We start from the raw sequence: 25,064 nt of genomic DNA, 5'->3' as shown, positions 1-25,064 counted from the left end.
AACATTACGCCCCCCCCTCCCGCGCACGGTGCGCCCCCTCCGTTCCCGTATCATGACTCTTTTTGGACGTCACCACATCAAAAAATCAACACAAGATGTCAAAACGGCCAAAACTGTCAGGTGCCCAGGGAAGAAAAAAGAGAAAAGAAGAGGAGTAGAAACGAGAAAAGACAGAGGTAGCAGGTAGGTAGCGTTAGCCTACATTAAATTATTTGTCTGTTACAGAATGTGATAGTAACCTGGCTTGTTAGCATTAAGCTAATGTTACATGATTCGGCAATTGCTAATCAATAAATAGCTAGTTCTGTTTTAACGTCGGGTTAATATTGTGGAGGGGGCTAAATTGTTATGGAAAATAATAATGTAACGTTAGGTAATTACTGTACTCCCACCTTACATTCCTCAGGTATTAGATCTTTTAAGCAGGTGTTTTTTGTTTACATTGTTATTGCCTTCTGGTTAGCTAATGTTTGCCCTGCAGGTAATAGTCACTTGTCCACCCCTTTATATATTAGGTGTAGTTGTAAGTAAAAAAAAAGGTCAAAGATAAAGCTATTCGGTTTCTTGTGAGTATATACACTTCACTGCCGATGTGGGGGGCGCCACCTAAAATCTTGCCTAGGGCGCCAGATTGGTTAGGGCCGGGCCTGTAGTGACTTCGATAACGGGAACCGGTTCTCAAAGGGATTTGAATCCATGGAATCGGTTCTTTTCTTATCGAACAATCGGGAGAACCGGTTTCGAACATCATCCCTAGTTCGCAGAGGTACTACAGAGTGGTGTGACTTAAAAACGTATTTATATTTCCCTCACAACTTTCCCACAAATTTAAATGTCCTTAAATACACATGAACTTTGATCCAAAATACTGTAGAGTAGTTTAAACATGATTGAAAATTGACATGGTCACCCAACTCAATGTACCATGCAGGTGTAAAATTAAAACATCAAGCATCAATAAATAATTATATATCATATTCATGTTAGCATTTAAGATAGCTAGTGATCAGCGCTCTGGTTGCTAGCAAGCGGTTAGCGGCGCTAACGATTAGCATTGCTAACAACTAGCAGCGCTAGCTATTAATGGCACGAGCTGCCAGCTATTAATACGCGCGCTAGTTTACAGCTAGCATATAGCATGCTAACGGCCAGCTAGCAATTAAAGTGCTAGTTGCAAACAAACGATTAATGGTGGTAGTTGCCAGCTAACAATTAAAGGCGCTAGCGATTAGCAGAGCCAGCTGTCAGTTAGTGCTAAGGGAGCTAGTTGCCAGCTAGCGATTACAAGTTGTTAACTTGCAATTAACGGCGGTAGTTGCCAGCTAACGATTAGCAGTACCAGCTGCCAGTTAGTGATAAGTAGGCTTGTTGCAGGCAAGCAATTAGTATGGGAGTAGCCAGCTAACAGTTAGCGTGCTAGTTGTCATCTAGCATTTAAATGCGGTAGTTGCCAGCTAGTGACTAAATGCACAAGCAATTAACTGCGCTAGCTGCCAGATAGCAATAGCAGGCTCGTTGCTGGCTAGTGATTAGCGCATTAGTTGCCTGCTAGCCAGTAGTACTACAGGTATATACCATATTAGTTGAATATATTAGTATTGCATAATAACAAGGTACCTTTAGGCCACAATTATATACAAGTTGGGAGTCCCCACTCCATCTCTCTATCAGTTTGGAGAGATGGAGTATGGCCTGGAAAACATTGAAGACCCCTGTGTTAAAAGACATGTCATGCCTTCAAAGCACTTTGATTTCACATTTACGTCTAATGAATACTCCCGGAACGAGCGACCTGAGTAGAGGAGGAAAATCTTTTTACGGCGAATTTAACGCGGACGGGACGCTTTTATTAAATTTTTTTGACCGCCGTCTCACCAGTCAGACGCTATTTCATGGTGTGCAATGTTCTAGTCTACTCTCAGCGAGTGCTTTTTATCTTTTGTTTTGCAGTAAGGTTGCCAAGAAAATGAAACATTTAAGTGGAAAAACATGCTGACTATAAAAGCATAACTCATTCAGTCTTATTAATCCACCAATGAGGCCTTTATGTGTTATATAAGGGCAAATTATTTCCAGGTATTCATTCCCACACATTTTAAGGTTTGAATAAAACCTACAGCAGCAGACATTCCTGCATGGAGATGGTGGCTTCACAAAAGAGAAGAAAACGACAAATAGTGTGAAGGCCATCTCTCTCAGGAAGAACACACTTCAAATGCAGGTGCATCAAAAAAAAGGCCAATGTGTGTGTGTGTGTGTGTGTGTGTGTGTGTGTGTGTGTGTGTGTGTGTGTGTGTGTGTGTGTGTGTGTGTGTGTGTGTGTGTGTGTGAGAGAGTTAGAGAGGAAAATGGAAATGTTGACATTTTTATGGGGCCATAGGGTTTCAGCAGCGGCCTCCTATGCGGGTTTGAGTGCATTCAAACCATTTTCACTGAAGATGACACCGGCTGCCTTCCTTTTATTCCACGATTCATAATTGATGACTACATTATAACGGTTTCTATAATTGACTCATTTTGGTGTCTGAGCGCCTTTTGTCCTCAGTCAGTCGACTGTATGTGTGAGATAAAGCGCACCCTTGAGGTCTCTTTGTGTAGCATTCATCTGTTTTCAAGCGTCATCAATCCGCATATCCCTTTGCCATGCCCATCACCCGTTCCAGCACAACCTGAGCATCTGCATGACGTCTTATTAGGTACACAGTTCTTCCTCAGATGAAGCGTCTAGGTGTGTTCAACAGGTCAGAACCAGCCAGCCTTCAACGTCATCACAAGTAAGAAGCGGTGCACCACCTTCATAGACTCACAGCTACACCATGAAACAGGGCTCTATTTATTTGTGGTTCACATATCAATTCTACATTTGAAAACTGTCTGTGTTCTTGTTGGGTCCAATTACTGGAACCAGTGGCCCGTTTAGCCATACCCTTATTTAAAATGACACAGCAAGAGAATGTGTGTAAAACGCAAATGTAATGATTACATCTGGTTGTGGTTCTGGAAACACCAAAGCTAAGTACACTGGAACACACCTCAAAGATCCGAGCTGACGATCAACTAGCGTTTGGCCTCTGAAGCTCACCTCTCTCTCCGAGACTGGTGTCACTCTTTACGACAGAGGAGGAAGAACTGTCCATCTACGGAGGAGGACGATAAAGAGTCAAGGAGGAGGAAGACAAGGCAGAGTAAACAATCGGTTGATAGGCAGTGACCCTCAAAGCTGGAGATGGAGTCATGACTCAGTGGCTGTGTTTACTGTACACCCAGACAACATTATTTACTGACACAGCACCGACACGTCGGGTCAATCAGCGATTCAGCCGTTCGGGGGGCCAGATTTCTTTGGAACACCAAGCCCCACAAATTGCTAGAGTGCAAATACTGCATGTAGAAACCGGGTGTGTCATTTCCACATCCCATCCGGCGAGCAGAACAACTTCCTTTCCGAGGTCTGGCCTCAATAACAACTCAGTCCAAACGAAATATACTCACAGAAAGCAGACAGAAAATCTAATACAAGCTGATGTTCCCAGACAAAGAGAGATATGCAGGTGAGTCGAGGTGAAACCCTGCAGAAAGACGAGAGCGAGCGCACGGCGAGACCGCCAAAGCCTCGGGCACTCCCTGTCGAGCGTCTACTATATGAAAGATATAGATTTTCTGCCAAGAAGGGAGAATCGCTTATCTCCTTCAGCACGATTTAAGCTGAATTGGAGACTGATTAAAGTGCTAATGCCTTGTACTTGTTGACCTTGTAAGATGTGCAGGTAAGGTGTCCACTTGGCGCTTAGAGGACCTACAGTATGTTCTCGGTTTTGTTCTGACCTCCTCCAAAGACTGTGGAGCATGCAGTAAACATCTAGACTTTCTATGTTGTTAAATGTTGCCATAAATGCAACAGGGGCTATATTTCCAAGCGAGGGGTTACAAAGTTGCAAAGGCCTCAGAGATTCCAGTGTTCCTTGCATGCACCAGGGAGCACATGAATATGAGTTTCACTGTTGCTTGTTTAACATAGCGTGCCAGCCAACATATCATAAAATCAGATCCCCTTGAGGGCGGCAGATGTCAGCTTGCAGCAGTATCTAGTGGCTGTGCAGGATCACTGCATCTAGCCATTCCTAAATCTACATGCTGTGGCGAATACTCCCCTGGTTGCTCGTGATAAGGAGAGCAGCTCTCGTTTATGCTTCCATAAAAGCAGTTTTCCCACTGATAAAAAACAAGCACACAAGCATTCAGTAAAGAGGTGTGTGTATGTCTGGGACTCGAGCCCCCGCGGGTGCTCTTAGCAAGGTTGGTCAGCCAGAGCGAGAGGATGGCTCCGGAGATATTGATTGAAGCTTCTCATAATCTGTGAGCGGGCGCTGGCGAGGATGTTTGTGTGCGCACGGCGTGATGCTCTGACATTGAAGTTGCCCTTCACGCTGCTCCTGAGCGGCTTTAACACCTTTCTCCAGGAACTGTGGCGCCTTGCACCATGAAGCGGACTATTATCTTCCACAGCTGAAGAAAAAACAAAGATTTTATGGCATGCTAGCTTCCATAAAGTAACAAAAAACTAATTTGATTTTAATGGCTGACTATAACCTCACAAGGCCAGGCTCACTGTCTTGTGTGCAGACGCATATGCTGCATATTTTTTCTACCTTACATAAAACAAATTTGCTTTACTTTCTTCTGAAGCATTAGTTTATGCTCCCTTGCTAGTATGTACACTTATTAAAAGCCACAAGGCACAAATAAAAACATTTAAATAAAATAGTAAATGCCAGCGTTTTTAAGTGAAGAAAATACATTTCCTCTTCCTGTAATGATACTGAATAATGACGACCGCTACTGAGCTCTTGGGTGTCAGCCAAAGAAAATAAACACATCCTGTGATTTGACATTTAATTGGAATACTTGTCAATAACGGTTGTCCGCCTCCGAGACTTTGTTTAGTGATCATGTTTGTAAGTGGCTGCCTCTTCATTAAGGCAGCAATGTGAGGAAAAATGTCATTATCTTACAATCAGCAAAGCCTGTAGCACCATGCAAAGTTATCATCTTTGGCAATTTGCATATGCAATTACCGTTAGCTTGCGGGGACGCAGGTGATTGACAGGGACGCCTGATTTGACTGGGCCCCGTTTAGCGTGGCGTCATCGCAGAACTTGGCAATAAGAGACACAACAATGTCAATTAAATGCTGAACTACATTTTTCGGCATCATGATGCAATCACATGACACTTCCTGTTCTGGGTCGCTCTTCTTCTCCCTAAGGCCGCCGCTCGTGTCAAGAACGGGATTTGTCACGCGGGGCAAGGCAGCAGCTCATTATACATTCAAGGCCAATCTATTCCTCAGGAGTGCGAGCAGCATGTTAAGGTAACGAGTTAATTTAGGAGATAAGGAACGGCGGTCGCAATTCTGGGGAATTTCATCTGCGCTCATCAAACCAGGAGAGAATTGTAATCATCAGGCTAGTCTTCTTTGCACAACAGTAAATAAAGATGAGAGTAAATGCTAAGTTGAACTTGAGGCTGAGCAGTAAAGATTCAGTCAACCTTCTGGTGTGAATAATCCAAGTAGAATCCTAGTGCAAGACGCTTTATATCAAATTTAGGCAGATTCCTAGTTATTATCCCTGGGCGCTGTGCTAATGAGTGTTTTCCTGTCTAACTGGGTGGACATGTTTTGGAAAAACAGCCTCTGGCTGCCCCTTTCCAGCATAAAAAAACAAAATCTGGGCAGCGAGAGAGAACTCAGCATGGAGCTTCCGTTCCACACTCCTCCTGCATGGAAGCTGTGAACTTGGCAATAATCGAAGAAGAAATGGAGGCAACTCTACCGAAATTCCTGCAGCATGCAATACAACAAGAAGGGCTGGCGCGTCCCACCTACAAGACTACGCTAACAGGCAAGGACGAGGGGGTTGGGGGGTTGGATCGGCGGCTGGCATGACAACGTACAGCCCGGCGGGAGACTTGGTTGCCATGGCGACAAACAAGGATGTTCACATCAGAGGCAAGTTTCAGCAGCAGACTTGTAAGGAAAGCGCAGGAGCATTTTCCTACTGCGCTCCGCTTTCCAACAGTACAGGATGAAGTTAGTGATGCTTCTTCCACATTGCTGGAGGTCACTGGTGATAGTTGGCTGTATCGTCACAGCAGGGGTCATGTTACTTCATGACGCACGTGTTTACGCAGCGGAGCTCGTTGGATTGAGGCAAAATAAAACCTCTTACTCTGTTGTTTTGTAGACTTGCGGGCGTGTAGGCGTTAACAGAAAATGGGCCCATTGTAGTAGAAGAAAAGGCTCTCGATTGTGAGCCTCTCACTTTGTTCAAATTGATGCTTTCGTCTTCAGCGCGTTAAATTTAATTGGACTGGCAATGGTGGCAGTTTTTGTGCACTCTCATCAAAGCCATCAATGGCACTCCAATGACGCTTGAGTGGCAGGCAGAAATACTCTATGGTGGAGCCAAATACACAGTGACAGGAAAAGCTGCGGTGGATTGGACCTTCAGTGGCACCGCCCTAGAGACCAGCAAGTGCATGATGGGATATCCCCATGCAGGTCTCAGGTAAGCACTGGAAAGAGAAAGACCTCTTTCACTGCGTAAATCGCTTTCACTAATAATTAATCTCTTTTATTAGCCGCTAGAGACGCTCCTCTAACAAGTAGAGGCAGAGCTACATACATACACACACACAGACACACACACACACACACACACACACACACACACACACACATGCGCGCACGCACACGCACGCGCACACACACACACACAAAACGTTCATCTCTAATAACTGGCCCACAAAGCTCCTGCGGGCAGCGGCAGGAAAACGTGTGGACGCTGGCTCTTTAGCGGCTCTAAGTATGAATCAGGATATTAAAAAAACGCGGGCAGGCAAAAAGCAATTTCCTCTTAAGGGAGATTTTAAAATGACAGCTCTTGGAGAGGAAGTTAAGTCGTAAAAATCACTCTTGCGCATCTTCACCAGACGCCTCTGTCATATTTTATTCATTTATTGCACAAAGGGATTACATTGTACTTTATAAATATACTTCTTGGCAATAAAGACATACGTTATCAGTTTACCCCTTAGTCATTGATTTGTGGCCATGGATACATTTGGAGCACCGCAATTACCTGTTAGGGCCTCGCTAACAAACACATTATAATAGGACTGTCTGTGAATGCAGTTAGTTGGTACAACTCCATATAGTAAGTGGTGTTGTAAACCTGCTTAACACACCTCAAAAACATCTGGCCTGCCAGAGAATAAGAAGATGTAGCAGCAGCAGGGATCACTGTTGCCAACTTAACGGCTTTGTATTCAGACCTCTCCACATTGTCCATAGGAAGAAATCTAGTGATATTTGCTCTCATTTGAAACTTTTGAAGACTCAAACATAATAGCAGGTAGGGCTGGGCGATACGGCCTTTTATTAATATCTCGATATTTTTAGGCCATGTCACGGTACACGATATATATCTCGATATTTTGCCTTAGCCTTGAATGAACACTTGATGCATATAATCACAACAGTATGATGATTCTATGTGTCTACATTAAAATATTATTGTTCATACTGCATTAATATATGTTCATTTTAAACTTTCATGCAGAGAGGGAAATCACAGCTAAGTCAATTTACCAACACTGTATTTATTAAACAGTTATTAAGCAGTGGCACAAACAATTATGTAATTTCAAAACAGAAAGTGCAAGATTGTCAGAGACATTTTAAAACAAGCTATTAGTGCACTTTTGTGCATGATGTCACTAAGATGACATATCAAAACAACACTAAATTAAAGTGCACTTTTTGTACAGAATGACACTACAATAGTTTAAAACAAATAAAGTGCACTTTTGTGCATGATGTCACACATGTGCTGCATGAGTGATCACCAAATGTCAAAAAGCAACCGGGCGTGGTGTCACACGCAATATAGGTACTGTAAAACAGTAACGTTGGATTTTATGTGTAGGACCGTCGGGTTTCTGTCGGTGCCAAAAAAAGTACCGTATTCGGTACCCATCCCTACCGACAAGACACAATTTTCTTATGTTGGGGGAGAAGTGTTTCCCTTATTTTAAATTATTTTTTAAATGCAAACGTTTGCATATACAGCAACTTAAATATGTATATGCACCTGTCAATCATTGCAATCTATTGTCCATCCATCAGCGTGGAAACAAGACAATGAGCTCGTTTAACTGCAGAAGCTGGTGTGGCGTTTCTCAGAAAAGATTAATCCAGGTTGTTTTTATGAATTTATCAAAAGCGTTACAGTTTGCTTCCCGCGGGATGATTGTAATCAAAATTCAGCTGGATCAAAGTGATTAATATCAGGTTTGTGATTACTTGCAACAAGCCGGTGACTTGTCAGCAAGCCAGGTTGCAAACAATCAGGAAAGATGGAGGTTGCAGGAGTGTGAAGAAGTGTGGGGCAGGTTGTATGGGTTTTGAAAGTAATAGAATGGGTGTAGGGTCAATAATAATAATAGTAAAAGTAACACTTAAGATTTTCATAATTTTTTACAACAGTACAGTAAAACTTTGATTTACAAACCCCTGTATTTGCAAACTTTTCGGTTTAAGAACCTTCAGATCGCGCCAAATCATTTATTTTGTGGGTCGCTGGAAGCTTCAGGGCGTTAAGGTAAAGTACCAATGATTGTCACACACACACACACACACACACTAAGTGTGGTGAATTTTGTCCTCTGCATTTGACCCATCCCCTTGTTCACCCCTTGGGAGGTGAGGGGAGCAGTGGGCAGCAGCGGTGGCCCTTTCCAAACTACTTTGGCACGTGTTGCAGCCATGAAATTCAAAGTTAATTATTATTTGCAAAAAAAAAAAAAGTTTATGAGTTTGAACATCAAATATCTTGTCTTTGTAGTGCATTCAATTGAATATGGGTTGAAAAGGATTTGCAAATCATTGTATTCCGTTTATATTTACATCTAACACAATTTCCCAACTCATATGGAAACGGGGTTTGTATATATATATGCATACATACATATATATATATATATATGCATATATATGCATACATATATATATATATATATATACATATATATATATATATATATATATATGCATATATATGCATACATATATATATATATATATACATATATATATATATATATATATATATGCATATATATGCATACATATATATATATATATATACATATATATATATATATATATATATATATATATATATATATATATATATATATATATATATATATATATATATATATACATATACATACAGTATATATTATACAGACACACACACACACATATATATATATATATATATATATGTGTGTGTGTGTGTGTGTGTACACAGTATATAGACGTTCTAGTGTCTTGAAAGTATGCATTCTTTTAAAAAAATATACTTTGCATCACCATACATACTTTTCGATTTACAAACCATGTTCAACCAATTAAGTTTGTAAATCAAGGTTCCACTGTTGCGGCTTTTGTTTTTGTTTTTCCCTGCTCAAGGTCATTTAGATTTTTTACATCAGCCTTTAAGTTTATAAAAGGAAAATTAAATCATTCATCAATTAATAATCACGACAGGAAACCCTCCCAAAATCTTTTTAATCTTGTAAGACATCACCCCACCAGTATTCTGCCAGTGATGTGCTGATAGGGCGCTGCTAACAGAACACTGGAAGCAAAGGCTGCACACCAAAACGGGCACGCAGGGTGACATCATACAGACTATTTATTTATATCCACCAGGGTGGAAAAAACAGCCGCCTCTTTCTCCTTTGCTCTCGTTTCCGGCCACAAGAGAATCCGAAAGTGAACGTAAGGAGTCATGTGCATGCAAATGAGCTCCTGCAGGTGCCCTTTCATCTTCATGGCTTATGTCTTTCTTTAACGTTCACAGCTCTGCCGGTCAAAAGGTTAGCATTAGCGACCTTCCCACTTCCCTTTAATGAGATTATTTAAATACGACTGAGAGCGGAGCTAATTTAAAAGTGCAAGATAGCGCCCCCCGTGGCTGACGTCTTTGCGTCGTACTCCCGACAACATTTACGTTTTTTTCTTTATTACAGTACTAATTTGCATCTTAAATGCAAAGTTTTTGCAAGCAACAGTGAGATATAACAGAGACGCACTTCTGGACATCGGAAAAGCTCACCATGAGCTCACTTATAGTCTGACGGACTTCAACTTTCTGCTACGACGAGACCCAGCTAACCACAAAACAACAACAACAAGGCGGCGGGGCAGGAGAGCGGGGCTACATGCTCGGCTAAAGTCTAGAGCTACACGACCACCACTACCTAGCCTGCTACTAGCTAACGTGCGCTCGCTCGACAACAAGCTGGATGAGCTGAGAACCAGGATTACAACCCAGCGTGAACTGAGAGAATGCTGTGCTCTTATTTTCACGGAAACCTGGCTTTCGGACAACATCCCAGACTCTGCTATCCAGCTAGCAATGCACTCAGTCTACCGTGGAGACCGGACAAAGGCTTCAAGAAAGGCGAGAGGCGGCGGCGCGTGAGTAACCGCTGGTGCTCGGATGTACAGGTGGTTGAAAGACACTGCTCGGACAACATTGAGTTTTTGATGAAATGCAGACCTTTTTACCTGCCAAGGGAGTTTAGTGCAGTGTTTATACTGTCTGTTTACATCCCGCCACGGGCGGATTCCACTACAGCGCTAAAGCTGCTGCATGACGTCATCAGTAAACAAGAGACCGCACACCCCGATGCTGCGTTCACCGTAGCTGGGGATTTTAACCACCGCAACCTAAAGAGCGTCCTCCCGAAAAACCATCAATATGTGAACTTTCCTACGAGGGAAAAAAACATTCTGGACCAAGTATATTGCAACGTGGGGGGAGCCTACAAGGCTGTACCCAGACCACACTTTGGACTATCTGATCACATCTCAGCTTTTCTATATCCAGCGTACAGACAGCGCCTCAAGCAAGCCCCCCCCAGTGAAAAAAACTGTTAAAGTGTGGAATGAAGACACTGAACTAGTGCTTCAAGACTGCTTTGGGAGTACAGACCAATCACAGTCAAAACTGCTGCTCAGAGGGATGACGGTACTGTGGACATAGAGGAATATGATTCCAGTGTAACTGGCTACATCAGCACATGTGTGGAAAACATTGTTCCCACAAAACAATACAAGATATACCCAAACCAAAAACCCTGGATTAACTGTGATGTTCGGTCCAAGATACATGCCCGCTCCACTGCATTTGTCTCAGGCAACGCTGAGGACTACAAGAAGGCCAGATATGACCTGCGTAAATCAATCAGCGATGCCAAGGGACAATACAGACAAAAGCTGGAGGGATTCTACTCCACCACAGATTCCCGGCGCATGTGGCAAGGCCTGCAACACATCGCAGACTACAAGCAGGGGAGCAAGGGGGTCACAAACAGCCAACGCTCACTGCTAGATGAGCTGAATGAGTTCTACGCCCGCTTCGAGGTCCTCAACACCAACCAACAGAGAGGGGTTCTAACCTTGGAGCGCACGCAGGACCCACCACTCACTGTGACAACAGCAGAGGTACGTACAATTCTGAGAAGAACAAACCCACGGAAGGCAGCCGGCCCAGACAACATCCCTGGCCAGGCCCTCAGGGTGTGTTCATCAGAGCTGGCTGACGTACTTGCTGACATATACAACTTGTCACTAGCACAAGCTGTTGTGCCCACCTGCTTCAAGACCACCACCATCGTGCCCCTGCCAAAGAAAAACACTGTGACCTGTCTGAATGACTATCGCCCTGTTGCACTCATCCCAATAGTGATGAAGTGCTTCGAGAGGATAGTCATGTCACACATCAAGAAGACCATCCCAGACACACTGGACCCTCTACAGTTTGCCTACCGGCAGAACCGGTCCACTGAGGATGCAGTCAACACCGTCATCCACACCACCCTCACCCACTTAGAGGGCAAGGACACCTATGCCAGGCTATTATTCATCGACTACAGCTCTGCTTTTAACACGGTCATCCCACAAAAACTCACTGCTAAACTCCTCACTGTTGGTCTGACACCGGCTCTCTGTGACTGGGTCCTGAACTTTCTCACAAACCGGCCCCAGTCAGTCAGAATCGTCAACCAGACAACAGTCACAAAGGTTCTAAGCATAGGGACCCCCAAGGCTGCGTGCTGAGCCCCCTATTGTACACCCTCTTCACACACACGACTGTGTGGCCTCCCAGAACAACACCAGTATCATCAAGTTTGCAGATGATACTACGGTCGTCGGACTGATCACCGGGGGAGCTGAGGCAGCGTACAGAAGGGAGGTAGCGGAACTGGTGGCCTGGTGTCAGGATAATAATCTCTCCTTGAACACAGACAAGACCAAGGAGATGATTATTGACCCACGGAGAAGGAGTACCCACTACACACCTCTGTACATAGGGGGGGGACAAAGGTGGACAGGGTGAAAACCTTTAAATTCCTCGAGACCCACATCAGCGAGGACCTCACCTGGGTTCACAACACCCAACAAACAATAAAGAAAGCCCAGCAGCAACTGTACTTCCCAAGAAGGCTGAGAAAATTTGGCATGCCACCCAAAATTCTCAGCAACTTCTATAGAAGTACGGTTGACAGTGTCCTTACCAGCTCAATCACGGTCTGGTATGGAAACTGCACTGCTAAGGACAGGAAGGCACTGCAGCGAGTGATAAAAACTGCTCAGTACATATCAGGAGCAGCCTTCCCCTCACTACAGGACATGTACTCTACCAGGGCCACCAGGAGAGCACACAACATCATAAAGGACAGTACACACCCCCAGCACAGTCTCTTCAGCCTCCTACCATCAGGCAGACGATACAGGAGCCTGAAATCCAGGACTACGAGACTGACAAACAGTTTCTACCCACAGGCCATCAGGCTTGTGAATGCTAACTTGTGAATGCTAGCTACCCCCCCCCCGTTTTACTTGTATCTTTTTGAACAAAAGACAGCTACCATGACCACCCCCAAACTGTGAACCATCACTGTAGACACTTTTCACCTTTGATCACTAAAGACACTTTAACTGCTGCTGTGACCAAATGTCACCTCCATATTTATACTGTTGACTGTCAATCAGAATGTGCAATAATATGTTACTTACTGTGCCTTGTATATACATTTTAGCTAAGTACCATGTGACTTGTTGAAGGGTGGACTAGCAAAGTAAGATTTTTATTGTACGGCAAACTGTCTGTTTAACTGTGCATATGACAATAAACAATCTTGAATCTAAAGGAAATCCAAATGATTCAGGCGGTTTACACATGAATAAAGAAAAAAAAGGTAACCCTGGCTGATTAAGAGTGCTGGAGAATTCCATGAAACAGCCAAGTACATGAAAGCCCCCTCAAGGTGTTTCAAAGAGCCATTTCCAGCCTGAAGCGTTATCCATCAGCGCGTGAACGGCCTCCGCCTGCCCGCTTTTGAAATGGAGAATCAGCGAAAGCCTCCCCTGAGAATGTAAACATAAGCTCTGCCTTGGGAAATGAGCCGCGAGGTCATTGGCCGATGGCGCTCTCTCCGTCACCTGGTAACGTTTGGACAGGAGAGAGCTTCCTGGTTAATGTATTCCCAGCGCTGGGCTAAACAGCTGCACCTGCTTACTCCACTTTCTTCTCTCTGCTTGCTACTGAGACGTTAGATCACCCCGAGATGATGGGAGCATGTGTCCCTTGGAGTCACTTGACACGTTCAGCTGGGAGCGAGAGAGCATCCCAGGAAGTCTAAGTTCTCATCACTGATTCAACATCTTCAGCGAGTTTATGAAGAGAAAAGTCACAGAGTGGGATGCCATCTTGCTGTCACAGATGGCGTTTCCGCCCATTTCCTTCTCTTTTGTTCCGGTCTTGAAGACGACACCAAGAAGGCAAAGAAGAAGAGTGGCGCTAATTTGATGTGTAGGAGATGAACAAATGCAGGGATTAGCTTCTATAAGATGAAAGCACCCAGCCCTCCTCCCTCCCTTCGTCACTCTGTCCGCCCACGCACCAACACCATGGTCTCCCCTCGCAACCGGAGACATGCGGACCACCGATGGCCGCACTTACCGGGGCTCAGGAGCACACACAAACGCTTTTAGGCACACAGAGGTGTAAAACAAGGCACTGGAACATCAATCACACAGCATGCTTTCATCCTGATTGCGTTGCCTAGCTGCAATTCCTATCACACACTTTGGGCAGCAGGAATCAACCATGGATGGAAAAGCAAAGAAAAGGAGTGCTCTTACCTGCCAACCTCACCTTCAGTTCCGGATCTGCAGGTCCTGGCGGGGAGGCGGAGGCATCTGGAGTTGGAGAGGCAACGGAGCTCACGCCAAAGAGAGAGGAAGAAAGAAATGGAGAGAGAGGGAAACGTAGAGGCGGAGCTTGGATGATGACTCTGTCACTGCGCTGCACAACCAGTCTTGAGAGAGCGCGGCGGATGGCGCTAGACTGCATCCCGTTCAAACCAGCGAGACGGGAGAGACCCCGCCGGCGTCGTCACGCAACACTTTCTCGGAATCCCTCCAGCATCAGTGAGTCCTTGTCCATGATTGGCTGTGAGGAGAACCATGATGGAGATATTACATGACCTAAGTTGACCCTTTCAACACATTAACAAGCCACCTTCAGAACAACACAACCCCCCTTTCCTCCTTTGGGAGATTGTTTGTCAAAGGACAAGTGCGCACGTCTACTTGTAAGAACTTGTCCGTGTTGGTGAGACTAATTTCCCTCCAGGATGGCGGCGATGGTGACGCCTGTCACAAGTCACGCCACACAAACACCCTTTCATTACACTGATTAACTATGTTGCCATGGTGGCCTCAAACTAAGAAACTTTCAGCAGCAGCAATAGCTCGTAACTAATGAACATATTTAATAAACAACAATAAACATATCGGCAGTGCCATCTTCACCGAAAATGAACTCCTCTGATCGGCGTTCCATCTTTTCCCAGCGGTAGGTCCCACACTGGAGCGACCTGCGGTGTTCCATGAAGCACTCGGAAAGGTCACGCTGCTCTCCAGCCAGAGTCCAATATTCAATACCCTATTTATAGCAACAGAACAGTTTTTCCACTCATAACAATGTGATCAGACTTGATTTCTGCTGTAAAACCAGCATCCTCTGACTCTGGGTCGTGCCTCCAAATGTCACCGCGCAAAATGAAAGAGACAATTTTAATCAAGTAATGGAGGAGATAATTAGAAGGGTGGTGATAGAAGGGTGGCTGCCATTGAATGTTAATATCTATACCTATCACCGAGGATAAATACAATGTCCAGTATTGTGGTTGTAATTTCAACTCGTGTTGTGTGATATTATATACAGTATATCTATCGTACAGACGTACAAAATCGCAATTTTATGTCTGAGCTGCAGCTCATGCCAACGCAGCTATGATTTTACATTCAGGTAGCATATTTTGTCACATGAAATACTTTTACGGCAAGGTATGGATGCCAACAACATTGCAAAGACCACAATGGAAGCTAAACCAACAAAACCTGACGAGGAATTAGTAGGCGAATTTGAAAAACATGCAGCCACCCGGTCATTGCTCATGACTCGAACACGTTTATTTTCTTTGATCGCATGAAGAAGACTCGACACGATAACTAGTAAGTACATCGTGTTTAAATACGACAAAATAAAAAAGTTACCTCAAAACCACGATGCGACGAAAAGAAACGCACACCAAACGAGCCTAGCAGAGGAACTTAAAAAAAATCTCATAATACATGAAAGATGTGGTTCTCATTGTGCAAAGAACCATTTTAACAGAAAAATAAATTGAAAGGAATTAAACATACTGGGCTTTTCCTTTTGCACTCAAAATATTTCTACAATTTTGCAATATTCATTACATATAGCTTGCCATAATCTAGAATTAGGTTTGAATAGAATATAAAGCTTGAATAACATTTTATTAAATGATTCAATCTTGGTATGTGCTTTACAAATACAATAATTAATGAATACTAAAAACAATAGTATGGCTAAAACTACACAGATAAGACATGTAGCAAGAATTTGTTACGAAGTTCAGTCAATTCACAAGCTCAATGCGGCGTCTACGTCTATATAGGCACAACAGGGGAGCTAGTTAACTACAATCTTACCTGTCAGTCTTTAAAATCCTTCTGCAGGTCTGGCTGGTTGTCCTTCAAATGTTTACCTAAGTTTAAAGTATCGCCACCTTTGGCAATGCATATTTATAGCGTCACCTTATTTGTTAGTTTTGAATAAAAAAATACCTCCATATTGCGCTTTGCAAACCCTATTTATTAACAAGTAAAATTGCCGTTTCTGCTACTCTTCCTCTTCTGTCACCGCTTGTATGTGTTCTCTGTGTGTGTAGACTCACTCAAAATGCGCCTCGGCTCACATTACCAGCAATGTCACCGCGGCGCGCCAGCATTCACATGAAAAGAAAAAGTATCTGTATTTTTCAAAGGCAGTGTAGTACCTTTTTATTACCTTGGTACTTCGTTACAACCCTGATTAGGGATGCAACATAAACAGCATTACTAATAACCGTGGTAACACTCCCAACGGTTAATATTACTGTTTTAGATTACAATTATCAGAAAAAAAATGTAATTGATAACTGCACTTTGATAAACTCACGGACTGACTAGTGGTAACTTGCTAGCTTAGATAACATGAAAACAAGAGACAATAACATCTTCCCTCATTAAGAAACGACATACCCTAATCTAAATGTATACAAACACATTACTGTCTGAGCAACCAAGATATTTTAACTTTGCAAACTGAACCTACAAGTTGTGCTCTCTTAGAACAGAGTGATTGTTCTGTCATCAGTGCAATACATAAGGTGTTTTTTTGGTGTGTTCAAGGACCGCCGAACAGAGTAGGATGCCACAATGCCCTCCAGAAATAATAGGTAAGAATACATTTTATTTGCTATGCACTTTTCATCTAAATAAATCCTAAAGTGCTACAGTATTTAATAAATGAAAGCTTATCCGTTAAAACAGATAAAAAACTAAGACTAAAACAATATCAGTGAAGCATACGAAATACAAAACATGCATCTTTATAGTTTGTTTTTTTAACTATATCATGATATACAGGTAAAAGCCAGTAAATTAGAATATTTTGAAAAACTTGATTTATTTCAGTAATTGCATTCAAAAGGTGTAACTTGTACATTATATGTATTCATTGCACACAGACTGATGCATTCAAATGTTTATTTCATTTAATTTTGATGATTTGAAGTGGCAACAAATGAAAATCCAAAATTCCGTGTGTCACAAAATTAGAATATTACTTAAGGCTAATACAAAAAAGGGATTTTTAGAAATGTTGGCCAACTGAAAAGTATGAAAATGAAAAATATGAGCATGTACAATACTCAATACTTGGTTGGAGCTCCTTTTGCCTCAATTACTGCGTTAATGCGGCGTGGCATGGAGTCGATGAGTTTCTGGCACTGCTCAGGTGTTATGAGAGCCCAGGTTGCTTTGATAGTGGCCTTCAACTCTTCTGCGTTTTTAGGTCTGGCATTCTGCATCTTCCTTTTCACAATACCCCACAGATTTTCTATGGGGCTAAGGTCAGGGGAGTTGGCGGGCCAATTTAGAACAGAAATACCATGGTCCGTAAACCAGGCACGGGTAGATTTTGCGCGGTGTGCAGGCGCCAAGTCCTGTTGGAACTTGAAATCTCCATCTCCATAGAGCAGGTCAGCAGCAGGAAGCATGAAGTGCTCTAAAACTTGCTGGTAGACGGCTGCGTTGACCCTGGATCTCAGGAAACAGAGTGGACCGACACCAGCAGATGACATGGCACCCCAAACCATCACTGATGGTTTGGTTTGGTTTGGTTTGCTTTTCCTTTGGAAATCGAGGTCCCAGAGTCTGGAGGAAGCCAGGAGAGGCACAGGATCCACGTTGCCTGAAGTCTAGTGTACAGTTTCCACCATCAGTGATGGTTTGGGATGCCATGTCATCTGCTGGTGTCGGTCCACTCTGTTTCCTGAGATCCAGGGTCAACGCAGCAGTCTACCAGCAAGTTTTAGAGCACTTCATGCTTCCTGCTGCTGACCTGCTCTATGGAGATGGAGATTTCAAGTTCCAACAGGACTTGGCGCCTGCACACAGCGCAAAATCTACCCGTGCCTGGTTTACGGACCATGGTATTTCTGTTCTAAATTGGCCCGCCAACTCCCCTGACCTTAGCCCCATAGAAAATCTGTGGGGTATTGTGAAAAGGAAGATGCAGAATGCCAGACCCAAAAACGCAGAAGAGTTGAAGGCCACTATCAGAGCAACCTGGGCTCTCATAACACCTGAGCAGTGCCAAAAACTCATCGACTCCATGCCACGCCGCATTAACGCAGTAATTGAGGCAAAAGGAGCTCCAACCAAGTATTGAGTATTGTACATGCTCATATTTTTCATTTTCATACTTTTCAGTTGGCCAACATTTCTAAAAATCCCTTTTTTGTATTAGCCTTAAGTAATATTCTAATTTTGTGACACACGGAATTTTGGATTTTCATTTGTTGCCACTTCAAATCATCAAAATTAAATGAAATAAACATTTGAATGCATCAGTCTGTGTGCAATGAATAAATATAATGTACAAGTTACACCTTTTGAATGCAATTACTGAAATAAATCAAGTTTTTCAAAATACTCTAATTTACTGGCTTTTACCTGTATATTAGTTTGAACTGAACTGCATCAAACTGACAGCACTGTTTCTCATATTTGAGTGACTTACATAGATCTCTATGTAGTTAATGCTGACATTAGAATAAAAAGTTAATCAAAGACTAAAAAATATGTCCCTTTTACTGGTAGTCTGGCAAGTCTGGTAGTCAGTTTTTGTTCCATCAAAGTATTTCCCTCCTACAGTTCTTGTTGCATTTTTTGATCCTGCAGCATTATTGTGTGCACACAGCATTTCACTGGTAAGTTACTGCAGTTTCATGGTGCTCGTGTTGTCTGGTATTTGATCATTTGTTTGTGTTTGGAGGGTTTGCCAACAAGAACGCTCACCAAATCAGAGATAGAAGGCAGGTGGAATGTTCACACAGCTGAATCAAAGATAAGTACAAATAACCTGTGGTCTGCATGGTTAAATCAAAACAGTCAATAACAAAAGTAGTATGTAAAATAACGTTTGGTTGTGAATGATGAAGCAAAACATGCTAGCTAGCTTGTTAGCACCTTATTTCACGCAGGGTTCGTACACATTTTCCATGACCAAATTCAAGCACTTTTTAAGGATTTTCAAGATCAATTTTCCAGTTTTTCCAGTACCCTTTAAAAGGCGAAAACCAGTGTGAATCAATCCATCGCCTTGTTGTTTGAGGTCACCAAATGCTGTCTGTAGGAAAAATACAGAAAATCTGCTAAAACCTAAGCCTAACATTGAACTGAATGGGGCATAGAAAATGAAGCAGTGTTTCTGTAGACTATTCAATGTCATTGGTGTTTGCAAACATTGCTTACTTGTTTGTTTGTATCATCATCATTCATGTATACATCATTCCTTACAAGAAATAACATGAATTATTATTGTTTACTTGTTTGTTTGTATCATAATTCATGCATACATAATCATTAAAACAACAACCTCCCGGCATGATGGACCAATGCACCACTGTCCTCTTGGGGGTCGACACAGAGCCGTATATACGGCTCTGGCATGACAACAACCTAATGTAAGAGCTCATGCAAAGCCAAAAGATCAAGCGTGTAGCTTCCATTTTTAAGGAAACGTTTTTGGTTTTTTTCCATTTTATAATTAGCCTATTGAGTCAGACTGCCGAGAAATATGATGAACATTTCCAAGAATTTACAAGCACTTCACCCAAAATTCAAGCATTTTTCAACCCTTGAAAACACAACATTAAAATCCAAGCATTTTCAAGCACCCGTACGAACTCTGTTCACGACACTTCAAGACAGTGAACTCAGCAAACAGGCTTACCTTCAGACTGTGGATGAATTCCAGGTGCCAAGAGTGCAAACTAGGGCTGCAACAACTAATCGATTAAATCGATTAAAATTGATTATAAAAATAGTTGGCGATTAATTTAGTCATTGATTCGTTGGATCTATGCTATGCGCAGAGGCTATTTATTTATTTATTTATTTTTTACATTTTTATAAACCTCGGGGCGGCATAGCTCGGTTGGTAGAGTGGCCGTGCCAGCAACTTGAGGGTTGCAGGTTCGATTCCCGCTTCCGCCATCCTAGTCACTGCCGTTGTGTCCTTGGGCAAGACACTTTACCCACCTGCTCCCAGTGCCACCCACACTGGTTTAAATGTAACTTAGATACTGGGTTTCACTATGTAAAAGCACTTTGAGTCACTAGAGAAAAGCGCTATATAAATATAATTCACTTCACTTTATTTATAAACTGCAACATGTACAAACAGCTGAGAAACAATAATCAAAATAAGTATGGTGCCAGTATGCTGTTTTTTTTTCAATAAAACACTGAAAAGGATAGAAATGTAGTTTGTCTCTTTTATCCGATTATTAATTGATTAATCGAAGTAATAATCGACAGATTAATCGATTATCAAATTAATCGTTAGTTGCAGCCCAGGTGCAAACGTATCGTTTATTTCGCCATGCTGCCATTCAAATGTTTGAACTATGTCTTTAATTAGGTCCGGTCAATCGACAAAGTTCGCCATGTTAGTTGTGATTGGATTAAGTCCCGCCCACTTGAAGCCCCCTCTGGGTGATCGTGAGCAAACATGGACCGCCTCCTATCCGTCATGTAAAATGTGATTTATTTATTTTTTGCAGATAAAAACTTGTGAAGTCGTTGAGCAACTTGTTCTTTTCATGAGAGCAAAAATAACACTAAAGAAAAGTGATCATTTTTAAAAATAAATACAAGTCTTAAATACCCACTGAGATGACATTTTAGCTTGTCCCAAAGCAACTGAAATGTAATTAAATGTCCCTTCTTCTTTTTTTTAATCTTTTTAACGCCACAGGTCATTGTGGAAATGTTGGCTTTAATCAACCTGATATTGACGCATGAACAAGTCTCAGAGGTGGGTAGTAAAGCGCTACATTTACTCCGTTACATCTACTTGAGTAACTTTTGGGATAAATTGTACTTCTAAGAGTAGTTTTAATGCAACATACTTTTACTTGAGTATATTTATAGAGAAGAAACGCTACTTTTACTCCGCTACTTTTATCTACATTCAGCTCGCTACTAATTTTTATCGATCTGTTAATGCACGCTTTGTTTGTTTTGGTCTGTCATAGTGCCTGCGTTTCAACAAATACAGTCACTGGTGACGTTCACTCCGTTCCACCAATCAGATGCAGTCACTGGTGACGTTGGACCAATCAAACAGAGCCAGGCGGTCACATGACCTGACTTAAACAAGTTGAAAAACGTATTGGGGTGTTACCATTTAGTGGTCAATTGTACGGAATATATACTGTACTGTGCAATCTACTAATAAAAGTTTCAATCAATCAATCAAAAGTGTGAAGGAAAAAAGACCCTTTTGTATTTCAACCGTACATCCCGTCAAAAGCCTAAAGACTGACTGCACAGTTCCTGTCTTCACAATAAAAGTGCCGCTCCATCGCGCTTGCGCTTTCAAAACAAGAGTCTCCGAAAGCCAGCGCAAACAAGCTAGCGAGCTACGGAGTTTGCCGCCAATGTATTTCTTGTAAAGTGTATAAAAACGAATATGGAAGCTGGACAAATAAGATGCCAAAAACCAACCACTTTCATGTGGTATTAGACAGAAAGGAGGAACTTTTTTTCTCCTCCATTTGAAAACGTGGACGCTATCAGCACTACTGTCTGATTACAATCAATGCAAGTCATCAGAATCAGGTAATACACCAACTTATATTCTTGTCTTCATGAAAGAAAGGAATCTATATGTGTTAAACATGCATGTATATTCATTAAAACACCTTTAACATGTAAACAAAAACGGCAAAATAAATAAATATAAATTATATACTGTATATATATGTGTGTGTGTATATATATATATATATATATATATATATATGTATGTATATATATATATGTATATGTATATATATATATATATATATAAATGTGTGTATATATATATAAAAATATATATATATGTGTGTGTATATATATATATGTGTGTATGTATATATATATATATATATATATATATATATATATATATATATATATATGATATGTGTGTGTATGTTACTCATCAGTTACCGGTACTCAGTACTTGAGTAGTTTTTTCACAACATACTTTTTACTTTTACTCAAGTAAATATTTGGGTGACTACTCCTTACTTTTACTTGAGTAATAAATCTCTAAAGTAACAGTACTCTTACTTGAGTACAATTTCTGGCTACTCTACCCACCTCTGACAAGTCTCAAGAACACACATACCCAATTAATGTCGGCCATTTTGGTTGAAAATCAGGGATTATGTTTTGCATAAAAATCACTTCTGCTACATTACTTACAGTATATTCCATCCATCCATCTACTTTCTACCGCTTGTCCCTCTCGACGTCGGGGGGGCTGGAGCCTATCCCAGGGGCCTATTCGGGCAGAAGGCGGGGTACTTACAATACATTACTTCTACAATATCACTACTACTACATTATTTACAATATACTTTTTGTACAATGTCACTATTACTAAATTACTTACAAGAGCGTGTAACTTGTGTAACCGGTGTTCTCTTCCTCTGCGTTGTGTGTAGAATTGAATGAAGACGAGGGACACCAGGGACTGCTGCTCAGCTGCATTTACTTGTGTTAATGAGTCTGACGATAGAGGAAATACGAACGTTGTCAATATTGTTCAGCCAATCGTCGAGCCTCTCTCCCGTTGGACAAAAGGGAAGTAGAAAGGCGCGTCCAACACAAGAGGCAGCTAGGTGTCACAACAATTGTTGCAGTAGGAGGGACAACGAGACAATGGTTCCACATTGACAAAAACATCAGACAACCTTCAGGTATTTTCATGTAACTTACACATTTTGCGTAATTATGACAATAATACATTATGAAATACACATTATATTTACATGACATAATTACACTTGTACACTATCACTACATTGTTTACAATACATTATTTGTACAATATCACTATTACTACATTGTCTACAATACATTACTTGTACAATATCACTATTACTACATTATTTACAATACATTACTTGTACAATATCACTCCTTACAGTACCGTACATTACTTGTACAATATCACCATAACTACATTATCTACAATACATTACTTGTACAATATCACTATTACTACATTATTTACAATACATTACTTGTACAATATCACTATTACTACATTATTTACAATACATAACTTGTACAATGTCACTACTGCTACATTACTTAAAATATATTACTTGTACAATATCACTATTACTACATTATTTACAATACATAACTTGTACAATGTCACTACTACTACATTACTTACAATATATTACTTGTACAATATCACTGATACTACATTATTTACAATACATTACTTGTACAATATCACTATTACTACATTATTTACAATACATTACTTGTACAATATCACTACTACTACATTATTTACAATACATTACTTGTACAATATCACTACTACTACATTACTTACAATACATTACTTGTACTATATCACTATTACTACATTATTTACAATACATTACTTGTACAATATCACTATTACTACATTATTTACAATACATAACTTGTACAATGTCACTACTACTACATTACTTAAAATACATTACTTGTACAATATCACTACTACTACATTATTTACAATACATAACTTGTACAATGTCACTACTACTACATTACTTACAATATATTACTTGTACAATATCACTGATACTACATTATTTACAATACATTACTTGTACAATATCACTACTACTACATTATTTACAATACATTACTTGTACAATATCACTACTACTACATTTACAATACATTACTTGTACAATGTCACTCCTACTACATTACTTACAATACATTACTTGTACTATATCACTATTACTACATTATTTACAATACATTACTTGTACAATATCACTATTACTACATTACTTACAATACATAACTTGTACAATATCACTATTACTACATTACTTACAATACATTACTTGTACAATATCACTACTACTACATTATTTACAATACATTACTTGTACAATATCACTACTACTACATTATTTACAATACATAACTTGTACAATGTCACTCCTACTACATTACTTACAATACATTACTTGTACAATATCACTTTTACTACATTATTTACAATACATTACTTGTACAATATCACTACTACTACATTATTTACAATACATTACATGTACAATATTACAACTACTACATTACTTACAATACATTACTTGTACAATATCACTACTACTACATTATTTACAATACATTACATGTACAATATCACTATTGCTACATTACTTACAATACATTACTTGTACAATATCACTTTTACTACATTATTTACAATACATTACTTGTACAATATTACTACTACTACTACATTATTTACAATACATAACTTGTACAATGTCACTACTACTACATTATTTACAATTCATTACTTGTACAATATCACTATTACAAAAATTTTTACAATACATGACTTGTACAATATCACTACTACTACATTATTTACAATATATGACTTGTACAATATTACAACTACTACATTATTTACAATACATTACATGTGCAATATTACAACTACTACATTATTTACAATACATAACTTGTACAACATCACTATTGCTACATGACTTACATAACTTAGTACTTACAAGAGATTACCTGTACAATATCACAGCCAAGCACTTTTTGCAGGTTGCTGAGTCAGCATTCATTTCGCACCTGAATAGCACCTTTTTTGAGTCTGGTTTCTACATTTACATTATGGAATCAGGTTTCGGTGCCCATCCCTGGTGGCAAATCTCCAATTCTGTAATGAGCCTAAAATAAAAGGAAT

At 40.7% G+C, this 25,064-nt stretch overlaps 1 protein-coding gene across 5 annotated transcripts in view; it reads right to left on the bottom strand.

The window, feature by feature from the left end:
• Window positions 1-22,833, bottom strand: part of syt1a (synaptotagmin Ia) — a 216,083-nt gene extending 193,250 nt beyond the window's left edge. For 2 of the 5 annotated variants that reach the window (XM_061959646.1, XM_061959650.1), the window contains exon 1: window positions 14,285-14,385. The gene's annotated coding sequence lies outside the window, so the exon portion shown is untranslated. Of the gene's footprint in view, window positions 1-3,032; window positions 3,138-14,284; window positions 14,386-22,537; window positions 22,616-22,727 lie in introns of those variants that run through there. The other 3 variants (XM_061959648.1, XM_061959647.1, XM_061959649.2) reach the window with 3 other exon arrangements.
• Window positions 22,834-25,064: the final 2,231 nt, after the last annotated feature.

The sequence above is a fragment of the Nerophis lumbriciformis genome, linkage group LG05, assembly GCF_033978685.3.
Source record: "Nerophis lumbriciformis linkage group LG05, RoL_Nlum_v2.1, whole genome shotgun sequence".
Classification (NCBI taxonomy): domain Eukaryota; kingdom Metazoa; phylum Chordata; class Actinopteri; order Syngnathiformes; family Syngnathidae; genus Nerophis; species Nerophis lumbriciformis.
The sequence above is the reverse complement of the archived record's forward strand: the minus strand, read 5'-3'. Positions and strand labels throughout refer to the sequence as shown.